The sequence below is a fragment of the Thalassophryne amazonica genome, chromosome 8, assembly GCF_902500255.1.
Source record: "Thalassophryne amazonica chromosome 8, fThaAma1.1, whole genome shotgun sequence".
NCBI classification, from domain to species: domain Eukaryota; kingdom Metazoa; phylum Chordata; class Actinopteri; order Batrachoidiformes; family Batrachoididae; genus Thalassophryne; species Thalassophryne amazonica.
The window spans coordinates 5,449,268-5,472,809 of NC_047110.1; the positions used below are offsets into that span (position 1 = coordinate 5,449,268).

At 42.0% G+C, this 23,542-nt stretch overlaps 1 pseudogene; it reads left to right on the plus strand.

Moving 5' to 3' along the window:
* LOC117515221 overlaps positions 1 to 20,545 on the plus strand; it is a 44,085-nt pseudogene extending 23,540 nt beyond the window's left edge.
* Positions 20,546 to 23,542: the final 2,997 nt, after the last annotated feature.

The following is a 23,542-nucleotide window of genomic DNA, read 5'->3' on the forward strand; positions in this document are numbered from 1 at the left end:
GGACCAAATGTGTTGTGTGGGCCGCTGAAGAGGAGGTACTGCTGGCCCACCACCACAAGAGGGCGCCCTGCCTGGAGTGCGGGCTCCAGGCACCAGAGGGCGCTGCCGCCTTACGGGAGCAGCCAGGGTGACAGCTGTCACCCATCAATGGACACAGCTGTTCCACTCAGCACGGAGGTATATCAGCAGGACGGCGTCTCCACCTCAGTGCCGAGATATCGCCTTGAGATCGAGGTAACCTTCTCTGCAAGCATATACTGTATAATCTGATAAAACTTGTTAAACCTTTCCAGGACAGCTGACTACCGAAAGCCAATCGCTTGGATAAGTACTCACCTTCCTGCTTTATTGTGACAAGAGGTGGAGGCGGCTTCTCCCCTCTCCGTTTACTGGGTGCTGTCGCATCCACACCTGTGTGTTTGTGCTCTCTCCCACCAGCAGTACCGGATCCGACGAGCGGAGGCAGTGGCCACCTGGGAATTCGGGACTTGGCGGTTCCAGTACTTCTGGGGTTCGGTGGCAGAGGAGATCTGGGTGGTTCCGGTTCGACTAGGACGGACGTCTCCTACCTTCGAGCCTGCCCACACGACACCAGCAGATTTCGGCTTAAACCCCACATTACTGATTGTTGTATTGGTTGTGCTCGTTTCACAACAGTAAAATTTGTTATTCACCTTTCTCCATTGTCCGTTCATTGCTCCCCTGTTGTGGGTCCGTGTACCTACACTTTCACAACAAAATGTCTAATGCACAACACGCACGTATGCACACAGGAAGAAGGAGGACAGACGAAATCCACAGACACCACTGACAGCCCAGGGGAGTGTCTGAACACACACACACACACACACACACACACACACACACACACACACACACACACACACACACACACACACACACACACACACACAGACCAGTACAAATGCAGAACACATAAGGACTCAATCAGCAAGAAAGCATATTCACAGATGACAGAAACTAATAAAAACCTCATACACAGATGACATTACAACAAGTTACCACGGCACATATTCAATAGTAAGAATTCAAATGAAGCAAATGCATCATACAACACAAACTCAACGTTTTTCATCAGATACATATCCGTCGAATACCATTTCTTTATATAAATATTTAAACCGGTTGATATTTGGACATCGTTTGAGTTTCTCAGGTAGCTTATTCCATTATCGGGGCCACAAATAGAGACACAGAAGCATTTCCTGGTTGTCCGAGCGCCAGCAATTTTAAAATGATACAAACCCCTTCAATTATATATATTCCTTCTCTTTGCATAAAATATTCCCAAATTCAAAATGGTAATTGCTTATTTTTCACTTTATACATCAATTGAACAGTCTTAAACGAAATCATGTCATAGAGTTTTAAAATCTTCGATTTAATAAACAATGGGTTCGTATGATCCGATACCCTGCACTGTGAATTATTCTTAATGCTCTTTTTTGAAGGATGAATAATGGTTGCACTGTAGTTTTATAGTTATTGCCCCAGACTTCAGCCCCGTAAGTCAAGTAAGGTGCCATCAATGTCCAATACAGAGGATGTAATGATTTACCACCAAAAATATGCTTTGCCCTATTTAATAGTGCAATACTTTTTGATACTTTCCTTTGAATATGAGCGTTCCAGTTAATTCTATCATCAATGATCACACCTAACAACTTGTTCTCTTTGACACAAGGTTTTGCCTGACTGAAAGAAAAAAAACACCATCAAAATCTTTTATTAAATAATCCAGAGGTCCCCCTGTGTCCGTAGCTGTTGTTACATTCAGAAATTAACAGTTTATTTTACAGTTTAAAGACCCCACGTTTCCAAAAAGCTCTAAGTTTGCTCGATGGTGTGTGGGGTTAGAGAGGGGAGTTGAGACAAAAAGAGGAGGAAGGGGGAGGAGATCATGTAATCCTTTGTAAACAGTGGAGTTTTATGATAAACGTTCATTAAAAAGCAGCGAGCAATTTAATCTTAGGCCCAATCTCAATTCTCTTTTGTACCCCTTCCCCTTCCCCTTGGCTCTACCCCTACCCCTACGCCTACCCCTTTAAAACAAGGGGTAAGGCTAAGGGGTATGCCTCTAGCCCTATGAATTGAGACACCCCTCCACTTTAGGGGGAAAAAAAACTGCCCGTCTCAGACTGTCATCTTCACTGTTTATTAACATGGCAACCGAAGCGAAACTTGTCACAGTAATCTGTTTGCTCTTTTTATTTTCTCGCCTTTCTGCATAAATACAAAGAAATAGAAGAAATCACAGATTTCTTCGACACATCGTAATCAAATAGGAGAATTTTGTGGTATTAATAATTAAATTAATCGTAATTTATAATAATAATAATTACTAGTATTAATAACATTAATTAGTAATTAATTAATGTTAATAATACTGATAATAATTAGTCATTAATAATTGTAATAATATTGTTACTTGATTAATCATTAATTGATTAGTAATTAATGAATGAATTAATTAGTAATTAAAATAAATAAACACTTGAAATATATCAGTCTGTGTTGAATGAATGTACACATTATACAAGTTTCACTTTTTGAATGGAATGACTGAAATAAATCCACTTTTTCATGATATTATATGTCCAGCACCTGTATGTATGTTTTGGGCTGCATCTAGTTCTGTTAACCTTATATTTCTTTTTCAAATTCTCCCATTTTTTGTATCCAGCCCTATTTCCTTTAGAAATTTCCTTGACAAATAATATCAGTCTATTAGGATGTCAGGTTATGTGTTACACATATACATGTGTGTGTATATATATTTTCCAACTTACTCCCATTGATGAAACTTCTCCTCATTTTCTGCCTGAAACCTTATTAGGAGTCGAGTGTGTTCAGGGCTCCCTGTTTGTTTACTAAATACACACACGTGTTACAGTCCTTGAAATCCAACAGCAGGGGGTGCTATTATCCAAAGATTTATGAACATATAAATTAACGTGCTTATCCTTTATCATGATTTTCTCCATTGTGAGATATAAAAGTGTCTTATCGTAGCGTTCACGTGTATGTGCATTATAACGCCTCAGCGCACGAGCGAAGTTACGATATTCTTCAGAACGACAATATACACAACATACATCCAGCAGCATACACGTTGCCATCATAGACAACTGCCTGTAAAGTTTTTCCACAAGTTATAACTTTCTACATAGCGTAATTTGTAATGAAAGCCGCTTCATTTGTGCAGCTCTTTCTGCTCCATGTTTGTTTCTTTGGAGACGGCAGCAAGCTCCTCCTACCCCTCCAAACGGAGTGTGCATCCAGATTCACTCCATTTGAAGGGGTCTGTAGCCCTCCGCCTACCACTTCATGTTGCTGCTGTCTCTCATGCCCGTGCAAAATGGAGGGGAAGGGGTAAGGGGAAGGGCCAAGGTAGAATTGAGATTCAGCCTTAAACTATCATCTTTACCACACAGCCTCAGTGAAACAGGAAAGTGTGAAAAACTGATTCAGAAAGCTTTTCATTCAGGCTTCATGCTTAAAAAAGCAGGTCTGACAGTCAAATCAGTCCAGGTTCAGCTCTTGTTCAAATAATACAATTATTAAAGGGGTTATATTATTTAAAAAGTAATATAATCCCACTCAAAAATAGCAGATGCTATGTCCATCAAATAATAATGTGTTTTTAACCTTTTCAAGGTTATTTATGACTTACGCATAATATAAAATGACATGAAATATAACAGAAATATGAAATATGCATCATATTTAAGTTAAACTGCCACAGTTCTTCACAATTCTTTACATTTTCTGCCCACTGATGTGTGTGTGAAGGGCCCATCATATCGAGCCAATGGCCTCTAACTACAGGCACTGATTGGCTGTTAGCCCAAACCACTCTTAAAATATGAATCTCTGCAAGGACAGGATATCGAGGCGTAGTCAGGGGGAGGAGAGTTTCCAGTTTGGTGGGCTCAGGGTCTCATCACTGCTTTTTGCAGATGATGTGGTCCTGTTGGCTTCATCAGCCTTTGACCTCCAACACTCACTGGATCGGCTCACAGTCGAGTGTGAAGCGGCTGGAATGAGGATCAGCACCTCTAAATCTGAGGCCATGGTTCTCAGCAGGAAACTGATGGATTGCCTGGATATTCAGGATCTGTCATCACCTTGGGATGTGAACTGCTCTCTGTTGGCCTCCTGCTTTCTACAAAGCTGACTAATGTTTTCTGTTGTGATGCTCTTCCAACCCAGAAGTGAACATTTGAGAACATCAATCAAACGTTCATATAGAATGTTTCTTTGCTGTTCAGCAAGTTTGTGAATGTTCATGTAACATTTGTGATGTTTGTCTAATGGTTGCATGGAAGTGAACATTTGTGAACATTAATCAAATGTTCATAGAATGTTCATTTACTGTAAAGCAAGTTTGCGAACGTTCATGTAATGTTTGTCTAATGTTTGCATGGAAGCGAATATTAGACAAACATGTAAGCGAACATTTTGCAAGCATCAATCAAATGTTCATAGAATTTATGGAAATTTAGAGAAAACAAGGACGTATGTTGTCAAAAGGGTCATAAACCATAAACTGTCATAATTTATGACCCCAGTACCACCCTCCTCCCCCGAGCCCCACCTCCAGACTACGTCCCCAAGCCCCATCTCCAAACCCCGCCCCAGATGCGCCCATACCCTAAACCCCTCCCACCTACATCTATGTGTTTTTAATGCTGTTTTATATTTTTTAATTACTGAATTAAAGAACAATTAAAAATAACTGTATCTTTAATGTAATTATGGGAGGATTTCTAAATTCACCGATTCTTCAAGTGATGAGGATGCAACTGCTCTTGCACCAGTCAATCCTCCCCTCCAAAGATGCACCAGGAGACAGGCAGTCAAGTATGTGATTGAGCAGGACAGTTGAAACACAGAGGCTACATCGGAAGAGGAGGAAGACACAAAGCATGGCAACCCCCCTCGTAGCAAAAAACAAAAAGGTGCTGATTTTAGCAACACCTGGATTCGCAGAGAAGGCGAAAGATGGCACTGTTTGGTTCCACCACAACAGTGGAGACGATTCTGTTCATGAAACTCCAGGGACAGCATTCAGTGGATCTGGAGGGCCAACAAAGTTTGCAAAATGCAAAATCACGAGTCGCCTTCAAAGCTTCCTGTGTTTGGTGGATATCAGCATGTTGTTGACCATCAGAGACTGTACAGTCCAGGAAGGCCGTAGAACAAACCCCAGCTGGCAGATGAGCGTCTATCAGCTGATGGCGTTGCTTGCAATCCTTTTCCGAAGGGCTGCCAAGGGCTACATTGGTGCCATGCGCTTCGTGTGGGCCAATAGATTCGGCAACCCAGATATCAACGCCATAATACCCCATAACCGCTTTGGTTATGGGGTATGGCAGCAGTTTGTTCAGAAGTGTGTGTTGTCCTACAGTCCAGGGCAGCATGTTACCATGGATCAGCAGATACAGTCAGGAAAATAAGTATTTGAACACCCTGCAATTTTGCAAGTTCTCCCACTTAGAAATCATGGAGGGGTCTGAAATTTTCATCTGAGGTGCATGTCCACTGTAGACCTGCACAAGGCTGGGATGGACTACAGGACAACAGGCAAGCAGCTTGGTAGAAGACAACAACTGTTATGATTATTTATTAGAAAGTGGAAGAAACACAAGATGACTGTGAGTCTCCCTCGGTCTGGGATCCCATGCAACATCTCACTTTGTGGGGTAAGGATGATTCTGAGAAAGCTCAGAACTACAGGAGGACCTGGTCAATGACCTGAAGAGAGCTGGGACCACAGTCTCAAAGATTACATTAGTAACACATGATGCTGTCATGGTTTAAAATCCTGCAGGGCAACAAGGTCCCCCTGCTGAAGCCAGCACATGTCCAGGCCCGTTTGAAGTTCACCAGTGACCATCTGGATGATCCAGAGGAGGCATGGGAGAAGGTCATGTGGTCAGGTGAGCCCAGAATAGAGCTTTTTGGAATCAACTCCACTTACCATGTTTAGAGGATGAGAACAACCCCAAGAAAACCATCTGAACCATGAAGCATGGGGGTGGAAACATCATACTCTGGGGGTGCTCTTCTGCAAAGGGGACAGGATAACTGCACCGTATTGAAGGGAGGATGGATGGGGTCATGTATTGTGAGATTTTGGCAAACAACCTCCTTCCCTCAGTAAGAGCACTGAAGATGGGTCATGGCTGGGTCTTCCAGCATGACAATGACCCCAAACACACAGCCAGGACAACTAAGGAGGGGCTCCGTAAGAAGCATTTCAAGGTCCTGGAGTGGCCTGGACAGTCTCCAGACCTGAAAATAGAAAATCTTTGGAGGGAGCTGACACTCCAAACCTGAAAGATTTGGAGACGATCTGTATGGAGGAGTGGACCAAAATCCCTGCTGCAGTGTGTGCAATCCTGGTGAAAAACTACAGGAAACATTTGACCTCTGTAATTGCAAACAAAGGCTACTGTACCAAATATTAACATTGATTTTCACAGCTGTTCAAATACTTATTTGCAGCAGTAACATACAAATAAATTATTAAAAAAATCATACATTGTGATTTCCAGATTTTGTTTTTTGTTTTTTTGTTTTTTGTTTTTTTACATTATGTCTCTCACAATGGACATGCACCTAAGATGAAAATTTCAGACCCCTCCATGATTTCTAAGTGGGAGAACTTGCAAACTCGCAGGGTGTTCAAATACTTATTTTCCTGTATAAGAGGTGGACTCCCCATACTAAGTGGAAATACTTGGTTAAAAGACAAACACATTTTAAGTCCTTCATGCAGACTTTGTTTTGCAATCAAATTTATAACAAAATTACACACAAAAGATAGGTAACAGTAAATGTAAATATCAATGAATCATAGAGAATAGAATCAAAGAGAATGGATTAAATCATTAGTCCAGTAACCATAAAGAATTAAAGTGAAAGTTCTTTTCTCCCCCCACCTTTTGCTTACCACTTTACTCAGGCTTTCTTGATGACATCCTCAGGATGTGGTGATGGGGGGGGTTTATTTATCTTTTATGGCCCTGGATGCCCAGTAATTCCATGATTATACGTCTATAGATCTATAGATCTATAGATCTATAGACCTGGGCGGTTGCCCAGTAATTCCATAAAAGATAAATAGATAAAGAGAACAGATTAAGGCATTAATTTTTTGTTTACATTCAACTTTTTAAAAAATTGTACCTGTTTGTTCTCCATATCATGAGGATTCAGAATATAAATAGTTTTTATTGCTACATATTATAGCTTGGAAGGTTATCCCGGACAGACAGACAGACAGACAGACAGACAGACAGAATTAGCCCTTTATGTAATAGATTAATACAGAACATTATTTTTTTAAGCACCGGTGATGTTCCTGCTTATTTAGTTATTTATTCTTAGAAATCAAGATGGAATCAGAAGACGCTGATGAAGGGAGAACGCACACGGAAACACCACAACACCCGGCTTCAACACAGAGAGTAAACCTGCCGAAAATTCATTGACATTAAAAATACAGGTTAATAACATGAAGTTGATGTGTTATAGCCTGCTGTTAAGCAGGCGGAGGTCTATTGATCTGTCAACAGAGCGCTGGGGGAGGCACTCGCCATTAGGGAAAAAAAAGTGGATCACAACATTTTTAAAGTGTAAATATTTCATTAATAAGTTGTGTCTTTCTTTGAGTTTCTGGCTTGGTGAGACCATCACTCCTGCAAATGCTGCAAGAGGTTTGGACGATGAAGACATTGTGGAGTGGTATTAATAAATGTTTTTGGTAAATAATCATTTCGATGCATAAAAAGTTTATTCTGGTTTAACGATGGAGCAGGAGAATTCACCGCGACAAATTAACCCTGATCTTAGAGGCTTATTAGACCATTTAAATGCTCCCTTAATCTACCCTGTGGGTGATGGAGGTGGACCATCCGAGGTGTTAAGATCACCACCTTGGGATGAAGGTCGCTCCAGAGAGGGGATTTTAAACAGAGTTCATTTAACTCCTTTAAATAGTGTGCTTAATGAGTTAGTTAATGAAGTTAACCCTAATATTCTTGTGGCAGTTAACACATTTAATATCCTAGTGCTCGACTCTGTGAGTGAAGATTATCCCATGTTAGCAGGGAGCCCGCTTCGAGATGAGGCGCAGTCCAGAGAGGGGATTTTAAACAGAGTGCAGCTGACTCCCTTAAATAACGCTCCTCGCGGTAAGCTGGTGTTCGCACTGTGCCACACGTAGAAGCAGATATCCCTCAAAACCTTCGGAGTTGTGAGCTATGAACATGTATTCTTTGAATTTTCTTGTTCTAAAAATGTTTAAAGAACCAGGCATCGCAGTCTGTCCCGTATGCATTCCAAAAGTCCCCTGTCTTTGTTACAGTAATGACCTAAAAATGAGACATGTTCCCCATCATTAATGAAAAATGTTTCAAAGTCATAAAACACGTATTTGTCGGAATGCGCCTCTTCAGCTGAGTGGGGTCTTATAGCAGAGGTGACTCTCGCTCGATTCTTCGAGTGCCTCGCTGCATATTGGACACATTTTCTGCTTACAGACGTGCCAAGTGCTGTTTTTAGAGAATGCTATGTAATACTTGTGAAGCAGCAGGACCTGCGTGGCTGGGACGACGGTGGGATCGAACCCACGTGGCTCGCACAAAAGACCGTTCCTCTACCAGGTCAGCCAAAGGGGAACTCCCCGTTACCCAAGCTAGCGGGAACGTCTTTTCAATTGGCACCCGGGACTTTCATCCCGCTACACTTGCATTTACATCGAGGGCATATTTTCCTGTTATCACACGCTAACAAATTTAGCAGCGAGAGGACAGTACCTCGGCTGTTTGTGTAGGCTGTAACACACCCCGAGCAACACGTCTCGTTACAGTTTCTGCAAAATACGGGGTTATGTTCTTGGGTATAACAGTCTGAGGTTTCACAACTTTACAATAAGACAGACAATTTTGAGGCGTAGAGCTGTTACCCCACATGGCAAAAAACTGTTTCAGGTTTTTTTTTTATCCCGTAATAGTGTTTCTGAAGAGAAATAGAAATACTGTTTTCTGTTGCGGCTCCATTTCCTTTCCCGTCTGAAATTTTGCCAGCTTTCTTTTCCCTTCAGGTCGGAAAAACACCACAGTTTTGCATCACAGAGTGCTTTCAAATTTTCCCACTTGATCGAGAGATACCAGTGTATCCATCGTTAACCCCACACTAATTTGTAACGTGTGCGCCCGCTCCTCGGCTTCCTGTGTGGTGAGATGACGGTTCAATCATTGGACGAGGTTTATCACAAAACATAAACATGTCATGTTTTTGTCCTGTTTGGGTTCCTGTCTTATTTGTCCCCTTTTCTGTTCCTTCAGTTTAGCCCGTTCTTGACTTTAGTGTTTTAATTTTTTGCCGCTTGATTATTTTCATTCTTGTCTGTTTCTGATTATTCATGTTTATGTATTATTCTGTGTTCCTGGTCTTGGTTCTTTATTGTATTCTTGGTTCTCTCATGTACTGCATTTTCGGTTTAGTCATTTATTGCTTTTCTGTGTCACGAGTTTTATTCTTGGTTATCTTTTATTTTATTAGTCATGTATGTATTGGTTTAGCTTTTCACATTCTTTACATTATGCTTTAGTCACAGGTTTTGCTTATAGTTTATCTTCAGTGTTTTGTATCTGATTATGTTCCGTTTGTGATTTATTTCTTATTAGTAATTTTGTATTGTCATTGTATTATTTCTATACTTTATTCAGTGTCAGTTCTGTTTCAGTTTTGTTTATTATTATTATTGATCTCCTGGTTTTCCACTTTGAATAGTCACATTATCTCCCAGTTTTTCCCCCTTTTGTTTTGCTCACTTTTATTATTGTCTGCCTTAAGCACGTCTCTTTTTTCTCTGTTAATTTTCCAGTTAGTTCTTTTGATTCGTCTGCATTGCGTTTTCCTCCCTCACTCTCTTGCACCTGTTCCTCATCTGTCAGCCACGCCCCCTTTCTAGATCCTTCGTCCTCACGTGCCCCTTGTTTTCCTGTCACCGTCTTCATTATGTAAACTGCGTCTGTTCACTCCCTCACTGCTCATTTGTTGATGACGTTCATCACTTACCAGCACTTTGTCTCATCCTGTTTTTGCTCTAACCGTGTTTTGATTCTGCTGTGTACCAGATCCTGTTTTTGCCTCAGCTCTGATAACCCAGTTTGCTTGTGTACTGACCCTGCTTGTTTTTGACCACAATCCTCTTGTAGCAGCTGCACTCTGCGTTGTGTGTTATGACTCCGCCCATTCGCTCCCCCTCCGGACGCAAACTCACAAGCTCCGTCACGGGAGTCGGACTCTCTAACCAGAAGGCTAAAACCCAGGGCTCTGGCCTTGTGACCAGAGAATCCTTTAGAGCTGTTGGGAGTGAGGTTTACTAACTACATCTGCACAGTGACACCCGCTGGCCTCCGTTACACTCTGTCTCGCCCTTGCCTGGTATTTTTGCTCCGCAAGACTGCCTTCCTGTTACCGAACCCCTGCCTGTAATAAAGACCACTATTTTTACTCATATTGTCTGTTTGAGAGCCTGTATTTGTGTCCAGCCTCTGTCTGTGCCTCGCCTTCACTCAGCCTGACAAAATGGTTCTTGTGGTTGTACACGATATTAAGGCATTGGGTTTTTTCTGTATAACCTCCTGATTTAGGAGGTCATCTATTTTACGCTTACCTCCCCCAATTTTGATTACAAATGACCTGGATGACTAATTTCAGAGAGCTGTCGGGTAAAGCATTAGAGTTCGATTGCACTAAATGTTCTAAAAGATTTTGAAAGGCTGTTACATCGGCTTCAGTGTTGTATGCAGTGATTAGTGCAGCCTGATTGTGAACGGAATCCCCATGAATTTCCATTTGGGTAAAGTCCCCACCCCTAGCAAGTGATAAAGCTGTTTCCATTGAGGTTTGGAGAGCAGCCATGACATCACAATAAAATTCAGCATAGTCAGGGATTTCCCCAGCATGTGGGAAATGTAGAGGCTGTTTGATTTAGATATTGTTAAAAGCAGGTCTCCTGGTGACATTAGTTGTCCCTGTACCTGACATCGGATCATTGCTACAGCCTGGTTGTACTTCATCGTCATTGTTTTCCATCAGGGCAGACAACCCAGCATTTATCGGAGTTAACGCGCCCTGTTTAAAATCCCAGACAGCAAATGGATCCAGGTCGGCTGTCGTCTGACATCCAGTACCAATCCTGAAAATGGATCCAGTCCACACAATTTTTGCACCCTGGCCCAGATCCGGCATGGCTCCACTTAACAGTTCTGGAGCAGATCTGGACCAGATCTGAACCAGATCCGCAAAAGACCAACCGTTACAGCCCATAGCTGTCATGGATCTGGGACAGATGTGGTCCACATCACAGCACTGTGGCAGGAACAGGGGGTTTAGCATTACGATAAGCAATTTTATCCGCACTCAGCAGAAACTGTCCATTAGCGGTTATAAACTCAGACCTGTGAAACTCTGTGAATCTTTGGGATGCATGGATTCATCAAAAACTGTTTGGACTAGATCTGTTTTCAGGAATGGTACCGGATGTTGACAACATCCAGCCCGGATCCATTTGCTGTCTGGGATATCTTCTCCCCCACCCCGCCTCGCACGGGGGGAGGACTTCTTAAAAGTGATAAGATGCGATCATTATCAGGAAATTCGTTTAAAAGGGAAGTATATTTCGTTAACTGCTGCTTGCAGGGTGCGGGTTATTTCAGCTGCGAGCAGCCTTACAGCGTTATTTAAGGGAGACAGCTGCACTCTGCTTAAAATCCCCTCTCTGGACTGCGCCTCATCTTGAAGCAGGCTCCCCGCGAACACAGGATAATCTTCACTTACAGAGTCTAGCACTAGGATATTAAACGCGTTAACTGCCACGAGAATATTAGGGTTAACTTCATTAACTAACTCATTAAGCAAGTGGCTCTGACCATATTACAGCAGAACACCTTAAGTTTGCAACCCCTAAGACTGCTGCACTTCTTGCCATTTGTTTTACAGGCTTCATGACTCATGGACTGTTGCCTGAATCTATGTTGTCTGTTACATTAGTGCCTGTTATAAAGGATAAGGCTGGCAAGGTAGGAAGTGTGGATAATTATAGACCAATAGCCTTAGCCAGTGTAGTGTCAAAAGTCCTGGAGAAAATATTACTTGAACGCCTTACTCAGTATTTAGGCACCACTTTTAATCAGCTTGGTTTTAAAGCAAAACTTGGCACAGATTTGTGTATCTATGCTTTGAAAGAGGTGGCACACATGTACATGAGGCAGAATTCTTCTATTTAATTGGTTTTATTGATGCATCTAAGGCATTTGACAGAGTAAATCATTTTAAAGCTCTTTAAGAAATTGAGCCAAAGTGGTGTACCTGATAGCATTGTAAGGATCCTGTCTTATTGGTATCCAAACAGAGAATGCAGGTTAAATGGGTAACAGTGTCTCTGCTCCCTTTGGTGTGAGTAATGGTGTGCGTCGGGGGGGCTACTTTCAACCAGCTTTATTTAACCTGTACATGGATGATTTATCAAAACAACTAAATGCACTCAGAACTGGCTGTATGATTAGTAACACCTTGATAAATCACTTTATGTATGCGGATGACCTGGCAATACTCTCTCCTAGCAGTGCTGGCTTTCAACAGCTACTGAATATATGTTCTAACTATGGGATGAAATATGATGTGAAATATAATGTCAAAAAGAGTGTTGTCTTGGTATGTAGAACTAAAGGTGACAAAAAGGTGTGTTTTCCCAGATTTCTATCTGTTAGGACAAGCTTGAGTGTTTGTAAGACAACCAAATATCTGGGTCACTATATCACAGACCAGATATCTGATGATAATGATATTTATAGGACATGTCGCAAGTTGTATGCACAAACTAATATCCTGTCTAGGAAATTTCATATGTGTTCAGGAAGATGTCAAAATCAAACTTTTTAAAGCATACTGCACTCCACTATATACTGCACCCCTATGGGTAAAGTTTAAGAAGGGCAAGTCTACAGAAGTTACAGGTTGCCTATAATGATTGTTTAAGGATTTATTCAGGAGACCAAGATGTTGTAGTGCTAGTGCCCTGTTCTGTAATGCAGGGGTCAGCACTTTCAGAGCATGATAAGAAACCTGATGTAGAAATTCATTAGCCGCTTGAATGCGTCTCAGAACACCATGATAATTCTGCTGGTTAATCCCTGCTTCAGTGCAATTAGGTACCAGTCACCAATGTGGAAGTACTGGTATGAATGTCTTTTATAAGAATGGTTGTATTGTCTAAATATTTATTGTATATTTGTTTGTTTTTTAAGGTTGTGTTGTGTATGTTCTTTTGGACTCGAGTCCTGGCAAATAAAGATGATGATGATGATGATGATTAAGCACAACCATTTAAAGGAGTTAAATGAACTCTGTTTAAAATCCCCTCTCTGGAGCGAACCTTCATCCCAAGGTGATCTTAACACCTCGGATGGTCCACCTCCATCACCCACAGGGTAGATTAAGGGAGCATTTAAATGGGTCTAATAAGCCTCTAAGATCAGGGTTAATTTGTCGCGGTGAATTCTCCTGCTCCATCGTTAAACCAGAATAAACTTAATATGCATCAATAATGATTCTTTACCAAAAACATTTATTAATACCACTCCACAATGTCTTCATCGTCCAAACCTCTTGCAGTATTTGCAGGAGTGATGGTCTCACCAAGCCAGAAATCAAAGAAAGACACAACTTATGAATTAATATTTACACTTTAAAACTTTATGATCCGCTTTCTTTTTTTCCTTTCCGCATCCCCCGGCGCTCTGTTTATGGATCATAGACCTCCACCCACTTTAACCGCCGGCTATAACACATCAACTTCACGTTATTAACCTGTATTTTTAATGTCAATGAATTTTCGGCAGGTTTACTCTCTGTTGTTGAAGCCGGGTGTTGTGGTGTTTCCGTGTACGTTCTCCCTTCATCAGCGTCTTCTGGCTCCGTCTTGATTTCTAAGAATAAAGAAGTAAACAGGAACATCACTGGTGATTGAAAAAAATATTCTGTGTTAATTCAGATATATATTACTGACAGGAGCGTTGAATGCAGTCTGCCTCGTCTACGTGCTCTGTCTAAACAAAAACATAATTAAAAATGTTTACCACCGAGGATCTTTTTAAAAAAAACAGAAGCATTTCTATAAAAGGAGAAAACTGACCGTAGAAGGTGATGCCACTCTCACACTGTGTTTGAGGAAAAGAAAACTTCATTCCGATCAGGAAATTTACCTGGAGTTAATGAAATGTACCCATCGTAGAATCTTAAATGAACGTGTGCTCCAGACAGCAGCCAGTGACGTCACACCAGGGGCGGATCCATGTCAGCGGGGAGACAGCTGGAGACGTAATTTTCTCAAGGAAATTTGCGCTCATAAAAATATTGCTTCATACGATGACCCTCTCTGTAATACCTAAGATCTGTGAAGGTCGCCTGTTTTGTCTAAAACACTGTAAAACAGCTGTGGCCTTTTGCACTAAAACAACCCCATACAAACACTCCTCCTTTCCCATAAATTATGGACAGTTTATGGTTTTATGAGCCTTTTGACAACATAAGTCCTTGTTTTCCTCTCATAATGTTCAGTATGTTTGCTAACATTCACATAATGTTCATGTTGTATGTGTAAAGCTTGCCTCTAAATAAAAGTATATATATTTAAAATTTTGTAAAATTTTATATCATTATTACAGGAATACATAAATATCATTTACTGCCTACAGAAAGTTAAGGTTGGACTCCATTTAAATTATGTATACAAACATAGGTAGAATGAACAAATAGCAAATAATTTCAGCACTCTAGTTACCATGAGTTACCAAGAGTTTGTCGATTTATGATTTAGCCATCCTACTAAATATTTAATTTCAAGATGACTGTGATGCAGCTGGGACAGTGGTATGTTTACCACTGGTGTTTACATCACCTTTCCTTCTAACAACACTCAATAAGCATTTGGGAACTGAGGACACTAATTGTGAGTGTCATGATTGGGTATAAAATACAAAAAAGCTCAGCCATTCACAAGCAAAGACGGAGCAAAGAATCACCACTTTGTGAACAACTGCATGAAAAAAATAGTCAAACCAATTTAAGGACAATGTTTCTCAATGTTCATTGCAAGGAATTTAGGGATTCCATCATCTACAGTCCATTATATAATCAGAAAATTCAGAGAATCTGGAGACTTTCTACACGTAAGCGGCAAGGCCAAAAAACCAACATTGAATGCCTGTGACCTTTGATCCCTCAGGCGGCACTGCATTAAAAACCAATATCGTGTAAAAAATCTACCGTGTGGACTCAGGAACACTTCAGAAAACCATTGTCAGTTAACACAGTTCGTCACTACATCTACAAGTGCAAGTTAAAACTCTACCATGCAAAGTGAAAGTCATACATCAACAACATCCAGAAACACCGCCACCTTCTCTGGGCCCGAGCTCATTTGAAATGGACAGACGGAAAGTGTAAAAGTGTGCTGTGGTCTGAGTCCACATTTCAAATTGTTTTTGGAAATCATAGACGTTGTGTCCTTCGGACAAAAGAGGAAAAGACTATCCATATTTCTACCAGTGCAAAGTTCAGAAACCAGCATCTGTGATGGCACCATCAATGCTGAAAGCAGTGCTTAATTTGTAAAGTGGGAGGTCCCGGAGCGCAGAGGATGGGTGGCTCCGGTGCAGAAAAAAAAAAAGAAGGGCGGGGGGGGGGGGGGGGGGGGGGGGCTTGCGAACAACGCTGTGCGCCAACACCGAAAATAATCTGGGCATGTATTGTAGGCCTAATAACACTAGTCACACCAAATCCGGATAGAGTACAAATTCCTGTTTAATGATGTACAGTGGTCCCTCGTTTATCGCGGGAGTTACGTTAAATCCGCGAAGTAGCACTATTTGTTACACTTATTATAGATGCTTTAAGGCTGTAAAACCCCTCACTACACACTTTTCCTCAAACAGGCATTAACATTTTCTCACTTTTCTCTCTGTGTAAACACTCTCTTTTTTCTCTGTGCGAGAAGATTATAAACAGACACATGCAGAACACAATGCGTGGCTCTCCCTTCACTCACTGCCTCCGGGGGTACGGATGCGGGACCCGCAAAGAATCCAGTCCTCTCTCGGTGGCCACGGAGCTCTGCGGCTACGGTCAACATCCGGATCAAAACAGCGAGCGTAGCCTCTGGACCTGTTGCCAGATTTGGCGCAATTCCGCACAGCAGACAGGAGGGCGGCGGTGTGATTGGCAGTGAGAGCATCACGGTGATTTTTTTTATTTTTTATATTTTGTTAGTCAAGAGAGGTGGCGGATCACGGATCCAGTATAAATAGCTGGCGGTGCCAACGTCAGAACCTCCGGTACCTTGGACCGCGCGCTCCGGCGTGCTCCCCCTCAAATTAAGCCCTGGCTGAAAGGTATATCCCGGTTTTGGAGCAACACATGCTGACATTCAAGCCGGTCTGCTCTGTGTCAGCCCTGATCCTGTCAGATCTCAGAAGCTAAGCAGAGCAGGCTCTGGTTAATACTTGAATGGGAGACCTCTTTGGAACCCAGCAGCTGTGTGTGTTTCTCCAAGTAAAACTGGAGTTGCGTCAGAAGGGCATCCGGCATAAAACTTTGTGCCAATTGCTGATTCGATTTGGCTGTATCCGCTGTGGTGACCCTGAACAAAACCGGGAGCAGCCGAATGAACAACAACAACATGCTGCCATCCAGCAACGATTTTTCAGGGACGTCCCTGCTTATTTCAGCAAGACAATGCCAAGCCACATCTGCACGGGTTACAACAGTGTGGCTCATAGTAAAAGACTTGCGGGGTACTAGACTGGCCTGCCTGCAGTCCAGACCTGTCGCGCATGAAAATGTGTGGCACATTATGAAGCACAAAATACGACAACGGAGACCCCGGACTGTTAACAACTGAAGTCGTACATCAAGCAAGAATGGGAAAGAATTCCACCTACAAAGCTTCAGCAATTAGTGTCCTCAGTTCCCAACGCTTATTGAGTGTTGTTTGAAGGAAAGGTGATGTAACACAGTAGTAAACATACCACTGTTCCAGGTTTTTGAAACGTGCTGCAGGCATCCATTTCAAAATGAACAAATATTTGCACAAAAACAATAAAGATTGTCAGTTTGAACATTAAATATCTTGTCTTTTGGGTGTTTTCAACTTCATTGGAATTGGGGTTGCACATACATTTTGCCAAATTTAATAAAATAATAATATCTTTAACATTTTTGTAAATAAGGAAAAATATATTAAAGGTATTAAAAGTGATTCACAAAAGAATGTTTTCAACATGCATGAGCAGGAAGCATTGACCTTTAAATAAAACCTGTGTTCTTGCTCTGGGGGTTGGTAAGATTAGACCTTACTTGTGTCAAGCACCTTGAGGCTGCTTTGTTGTGATTTGGCGCCATATAAATGAAATAAATTGAACTTGAAAGAATAAAACCAAGAATTCCATAACTCAAATGATAACTAACTACAGATATCAATAATCAGAACCCCAGACGAACAAAGAGAGATCGCACAGAGGAGAACTGACAAAACAGGACGGGGCAACTACAGGTGAACACACACACCTGCAGGCAGCAGGAACAAACAGATGCTCACGCAGGGAAGCACAAAGGACACACACATGCAGGGAGCAAGTGCATATGGAGTAGGACATCCAACAGAGAGACGACCACACATACCCACAACAGACAGCCAGGACACACCCACACACAGGGAGCAGGGAGACAGGTGCATATGGACTCGGACGCACGCACCCACAACAGACAGCCAGGACACGCCCACACACCCACACATACACAGGGAGACAGGTGCATATGGACTCAGACACATATACCCACAACAGACATCCGGACATGCACACACCCACACCTACACCCACACGCAGGGAGACAGGTGCATACAGACTCGGACACACATACCCACAACAGACAGCCGGGACATGACCACACACCCGCACATACACCCACACACAGGGAGCATGGAGACAGGTGCATACGGACTCGGACACACATACCCACCACAGACAGCCGGGACATGACCACACACCCGCACATACACCCATACGCAGAGAGACAGTGTATATGGACTCGGACACACAGCAGGGATGCTCACATAACAGAAAAGACATGGGTCAGAAAGAAAACCCCATGAGACGATGACCCCACAACACCAACACTGACTAAGAACTGAAGCTGTTCGCCACATCATCCATAATATATTTTTATTATCATTATGAATGAGATACTTAATATAATTTCTTTATATATGGCTATTTCTCCTAATACTGTCTAGTATACTCCATATTCCTTTAATATTGTTTCCTGTAAGCCTGAATCTGTGTGAAGCATCAAGAATCTTGTTTGATTGGAAGAGATGATGATGATGATGATGATGATGATGATGATGACCAGTACCAGCACCACCTGGGATCAGTCATGCTGAGGTCACCGTGTTCTTGGACATACAACCTTGATCACTTGTCATCATCAAGTCCTAAATTTAAAATTGTAGAGTTTAAAGTCTGTTTATTTGGAAGGAAGCTCTAAAAGACATTTCTTAACTGATTTGCAAGTGAAGTTGTGCTTTGTGGAAACACATTTCACTAATTTCCTGTTTGACTGGTTTGATTTTTTCTGTTTGTCTCACAGCTCTCATCTCTTCAGCCCCACAGAGGAACACCAAGGATAAAGACGCAGATCCACGCAATCTTGTTGATCATGGAACATCACAGATTGAATCTGAGGACCATGACTTTCCTGCTTATCCTGCAGGGGCAGCAATGGTGCTCTTTTAACGGATGGTATGTCCAGCACAAGTGCAGCAGTGTCTCAGAGTCCAAAAACAAAGTTCATGTGTTGGTGCTCACGTCGTGGCGATCAGGTTCCTCTTTCCTGGTCAGGTGTTCAGCCAACACCCGTCGGTGTTCTATCTCATGGAACCCGGGTGGCACGTGTGGACACATTGAGGGTTGGTGCACGGAAAAACCCGGATGGCTGTAAGGGATCTGTTACGAAGCCTATTCCAGTGTGACTTCTCAGTAATGGAGTCTTACCTGGAACAAACGTCTCACATCTCCAACTTGTTCATGTGGAGTCACAGTCGAGCGCTGTGCTCGCCTCCAGCCTGCTCTCTCACACCGCGCAACCAAATAAGCAACCAGACTGAGTGCCTCAAAGTGTGTGGCACTCAGGGCCTGGAGGGGGCGCAGGATGCCTGCAGCACTTACAGCCATGTGGTGTTGAAGGAAGTACGATTCTTGAGCTGGAATCCCTCTACCCACTTCTCCAGGACCAAGTCTAGACCTTCGCATCATCCACTTGGTTCGAGACCCAGGGCAGTGGTGCGGTCCAGAGAGTTGGTATTTGGAAACTTTCTCATTGATAATGACATGGTCCTGGACAAGAGATTTGTCCCAGGGAAAGAGGTGGATTATGAAGTCATGCGGGAGATCTGTAATAGCCACGTGCGCATCACTGAGAGAGCTCTTGTGAATCCCCCTCCCTTTCTTGAAGGCCGTTACAAGTTGGTTCGCTATGAGGATGTGGTGATTAACCCACTGGAAGAGATAATGCCTCGTATGAGTTTGTTGGTCTGGGGATGACCAGCACACTGGCAGACTGGATCTACAGGGTGACACATGGCAAAGGTAAAGGCTCTCGGAATGAAGCCTTCCAAATTACTTCCCGAAGTGCTGCAGATGTTTCTCAGGCCTGGCGCACCACTTTACCATACAACAAGGTGAAACGGATCCAAGACGTGTGTAAGCCAGCCATGACATTGCTCGGCTACAGAACAGTTAACAGTGAAAAAGAGCAAAAGAACCTTGACTTGGATCTGCTGGTGCCACAGGAACCATATCAGCTGGTTACCAGCAAAAACAGAGAACCCCAATAAGCTGTAAAGTCTGAACCCGACTTCAGAAGGTCACACGTGCTGGTCTTATGCTCACGTTCCTCTGTAGACTGACTCAGCTGAGGGAACACTGTCGCCCTCTTAAAACTGTCAAAACCGATTAATGGTCACTGAATTCATTTTTCTTAATGCAGCCCAAAATCACAGCATGACTTCAGATTGTGCACAACATGTGATGCCCTCTGTGTCGAGACTTCTTCACCGGGTTCAGAGAACTCCATGGACAGGCACCAGGCTGCAGCTCAGGGTTACGGACCTCCTCGTGATGTCCATCACAGACCATCATAGTGACCTCACACTGGACATGTCTTTAACAGACGGAGAGACGAAGATGTCGGGAAGATGCTGCAGGAACAGGTTTCAGGAAAGGACACAGAACAAAAGAACAAACACTGGTGGTGTGAAAGGATTAAATCAGACTGAACATCCTCATCAGCAGAGTCCTCTGCTGTATTAATACAGACTAAAGTCTGAAATCCAAACCCATCAGGACTAACGAGAAATGTCAGCGGTAGAAGAGAAAACAGCTAATGTTAAGAGAACATGTGTGTTTTTAAATCTGGATTTAAAGAACAGAATTAGTCTCATTAGTTTCAGAGGGTGTGAGGATCTGACACTGACAAGAAGGTTCAGTGATTTCATTCAGAGAAATCTGATTAGATTTCTTATATTACATTCAGATTATCTACAAATGAGCGCGCCAAACACATATATGGGGAATTTTTTGTTTTGTTTTTTGTGCCATGTTGTGCATCACTCTTAAGGTCTGCAGGAACACAAACACATGAACTATTTTATTGTTGGTTGTTTACTGTTTGGGAACGGGGTGTATTTGGGTGCTGTGAGGACACGGTGTGGACTGTTTTGACCACCAGCTGTTGGTGTTTTGGTGGTTCTATGTTCATTTTCCTTCTTATGTACAGTAGTGTTCAGAATAATAGTAGTGCTATGTGACTAAAAAGATGAATCCAGGTTTTGAGTATATTTCTTATTGTTACATGGGAAACAAGGTACCAGTAGATTCAGTAGATTCTCACAAATCCAACAAGACCAAGCATTCATGATATGCACACTCTTAAGGCTATGAAATTGGGCTATTAGTAAAAAAAAAGTAGAAAAGGGGGTGTTCACAATAATAGTAGTGTGGCATTCAGTCAGTGAGTTCGTCAATTTTGTGGTGGTCAAGTGGTTAATGCGCTTGGTTTCAGTGCAGAAGGTTCCGGGTTCAAATCCCACCCCTGCCACATTTCTCCATGTAATGTGGAGTTGCGTCAGGAAGGGCATCCGGCGTAAAACCTGTGCCAATTCAACATGCAGATCCACCTTGGATTTGCTGTGGCGACCCCGAGTGCAAACAAGGGAGCAGCCGAAGGGACTTACTTTAAACAGGTGTGAATCAGGTGTCCCCTATTTAAGGATGAAGCCAGCACCTGTTGAACATGCTTTTCTCTTTGAAAGCCTGAGGAAAATGGGATGTTCAAGACATTGTTCAGAAGAACAGCATAGTTTGATTAAAAAGTTGATTGGAGAGGGGAAAAACTTATACGCAGGTGCAAAAAATATAGGCTGTTCATCTACAATGATCTCCAATGCTTTAAAATGGACAAAAAAAAACAGAGATGCGTGGAAGAAAATGGAAAACAACCATCAAAATGGATAGAAGAATAACCAGAATGGCAAAGGCTCACCCATTGATCAGCTCCAGGATGATCAAAGACAGTCTGGAGTTACCTGTAAGTGCTGTGACATTTAGAAGATGCCTGTGTGAAGCTAATTTATTTGCAAGAATCACCCGCAAAGTCCCTCTGTTAAATAAAAGACGTGCAGAAGAGGTTACAATTTGCCAAAGAACACACCAACTGGCCTAAAGAGAAATAGAGGAATATTTGCAGACTGATGAGAATAAAATTGTTCTTTTTGGGTTCAATGGCCGCAGACAGTTTGTGAGACGACCCCCAAACTCTGAATTCAAGCCACAGTTCACAGTGAAGACAGTGAAGCATGGTGGTGCAAGCATCATGATATGGACATGTTTCTCCTACTATGTGTTGGGCCTATATATCGCATACCAGGTATCATGGATCAGTTGGATATGTCAAAATACTTGAAGAGGTCATGTTGCCTTATGCTGAAGAGGACATGCCCTTGAAATGGGTGTTTCAACAAGACAATGACCCCAAGCACACTAGTAAAGGAACAAAATCTTGGTTCCAAACCAACAAAATTAATGTTTTGGAGTGGCCTGCCCAATCCCCAGACCTAAATCCAATTGATAACTTGTGGGGTGACATCAAAAAAGCTGTTTCTGAAGCAAAACCAGAAATGTGAATGAATTGTGGAATGTTGTTAAAGAATCTTGGAGTGGAATAACAGCTGAAAGGTGTCACAAGTTGGTTTACTCCATGCCTCGCAGATGTGAAGAAATCATGAAAAACTGTGGTTATACAACTAAATACTAGTTTAGTGATTCACAGGATTACTAAAAAAACAGTTTGAACATAATAGTTTGAGTTTGTAGCGTCAACAGCAGACACTACTATTATTGTGAACACCCCCTTTTCTACTTTTTTACTAATAGCCCAATTTCATAGTCTTAAGACTGTGCATATCATGAATGCTTGGTCTTGTTGGATTTGTGAGAATCTACTGAGTCTACTGGTACCCTTGTTTCCCATCTACAATAAGAAATATACTCAAAACCTGGATTAATCTTTTAGTCACATAGCACTACTATTATTCTGAACACTACTATATTTAAGTTTGTCATTTGGTTGTTTCCTCTTGTAGTTACTGTCACAGACTGTAAACACTGGTAGGTGATCAGTGATGTCACTGATTAATAACCCACTCACTGTATTCTTCTCAATGTCATTGGTGAATATGTTATTGATTAAGGTGGCAGAACAGGGTGTGATTCTGCTGGGTCGAAGGGATTAAACTCATCAGTCATTTTGTGCCTGTTTTGATTTAACAGATCAACATTAAAATCACCACAGATAAAAATAACTTATTGATGACTTTTTAAAAACCTGTCTTCAATCCAGGTCCTAAATGTATCAATACTAGAGCCTGGTGATCTATATACACAGCTAGTTATCGCATTTTAGTTTTTTTTTCTTTACAGATTTCAGTTCTTATGCATTCTAATAAGTTATCAATGATGTCATACTGTCTACTACCTTATAATTCAAGTTTTTATCTACAAACACAGCCACTCCTCCGACAGTCTTGTACAGTTAAATTCATACCATCCAGTTCAAAATCCACTCATTTAGTCGTGTTGATCCATGTTTCTGATATGGCGATTACACTGAATCTTTTTGTGAACTGACTTAAATATTCCTTTGTTAGGGTTCTTTATGTGGTGAGTGATTTCAAAAAGAATTGGACAGGAAATGGACTTCAAAGTTTTGATGTTGTATTGAAAGGTGTCGACACTGATAACAGAGACATCTAAGCAGCACTGGGGTCTTCGAACAAACCACATGCACCGTTTGAACAAAGAGCCACGATTCTTCTTCTGCACTA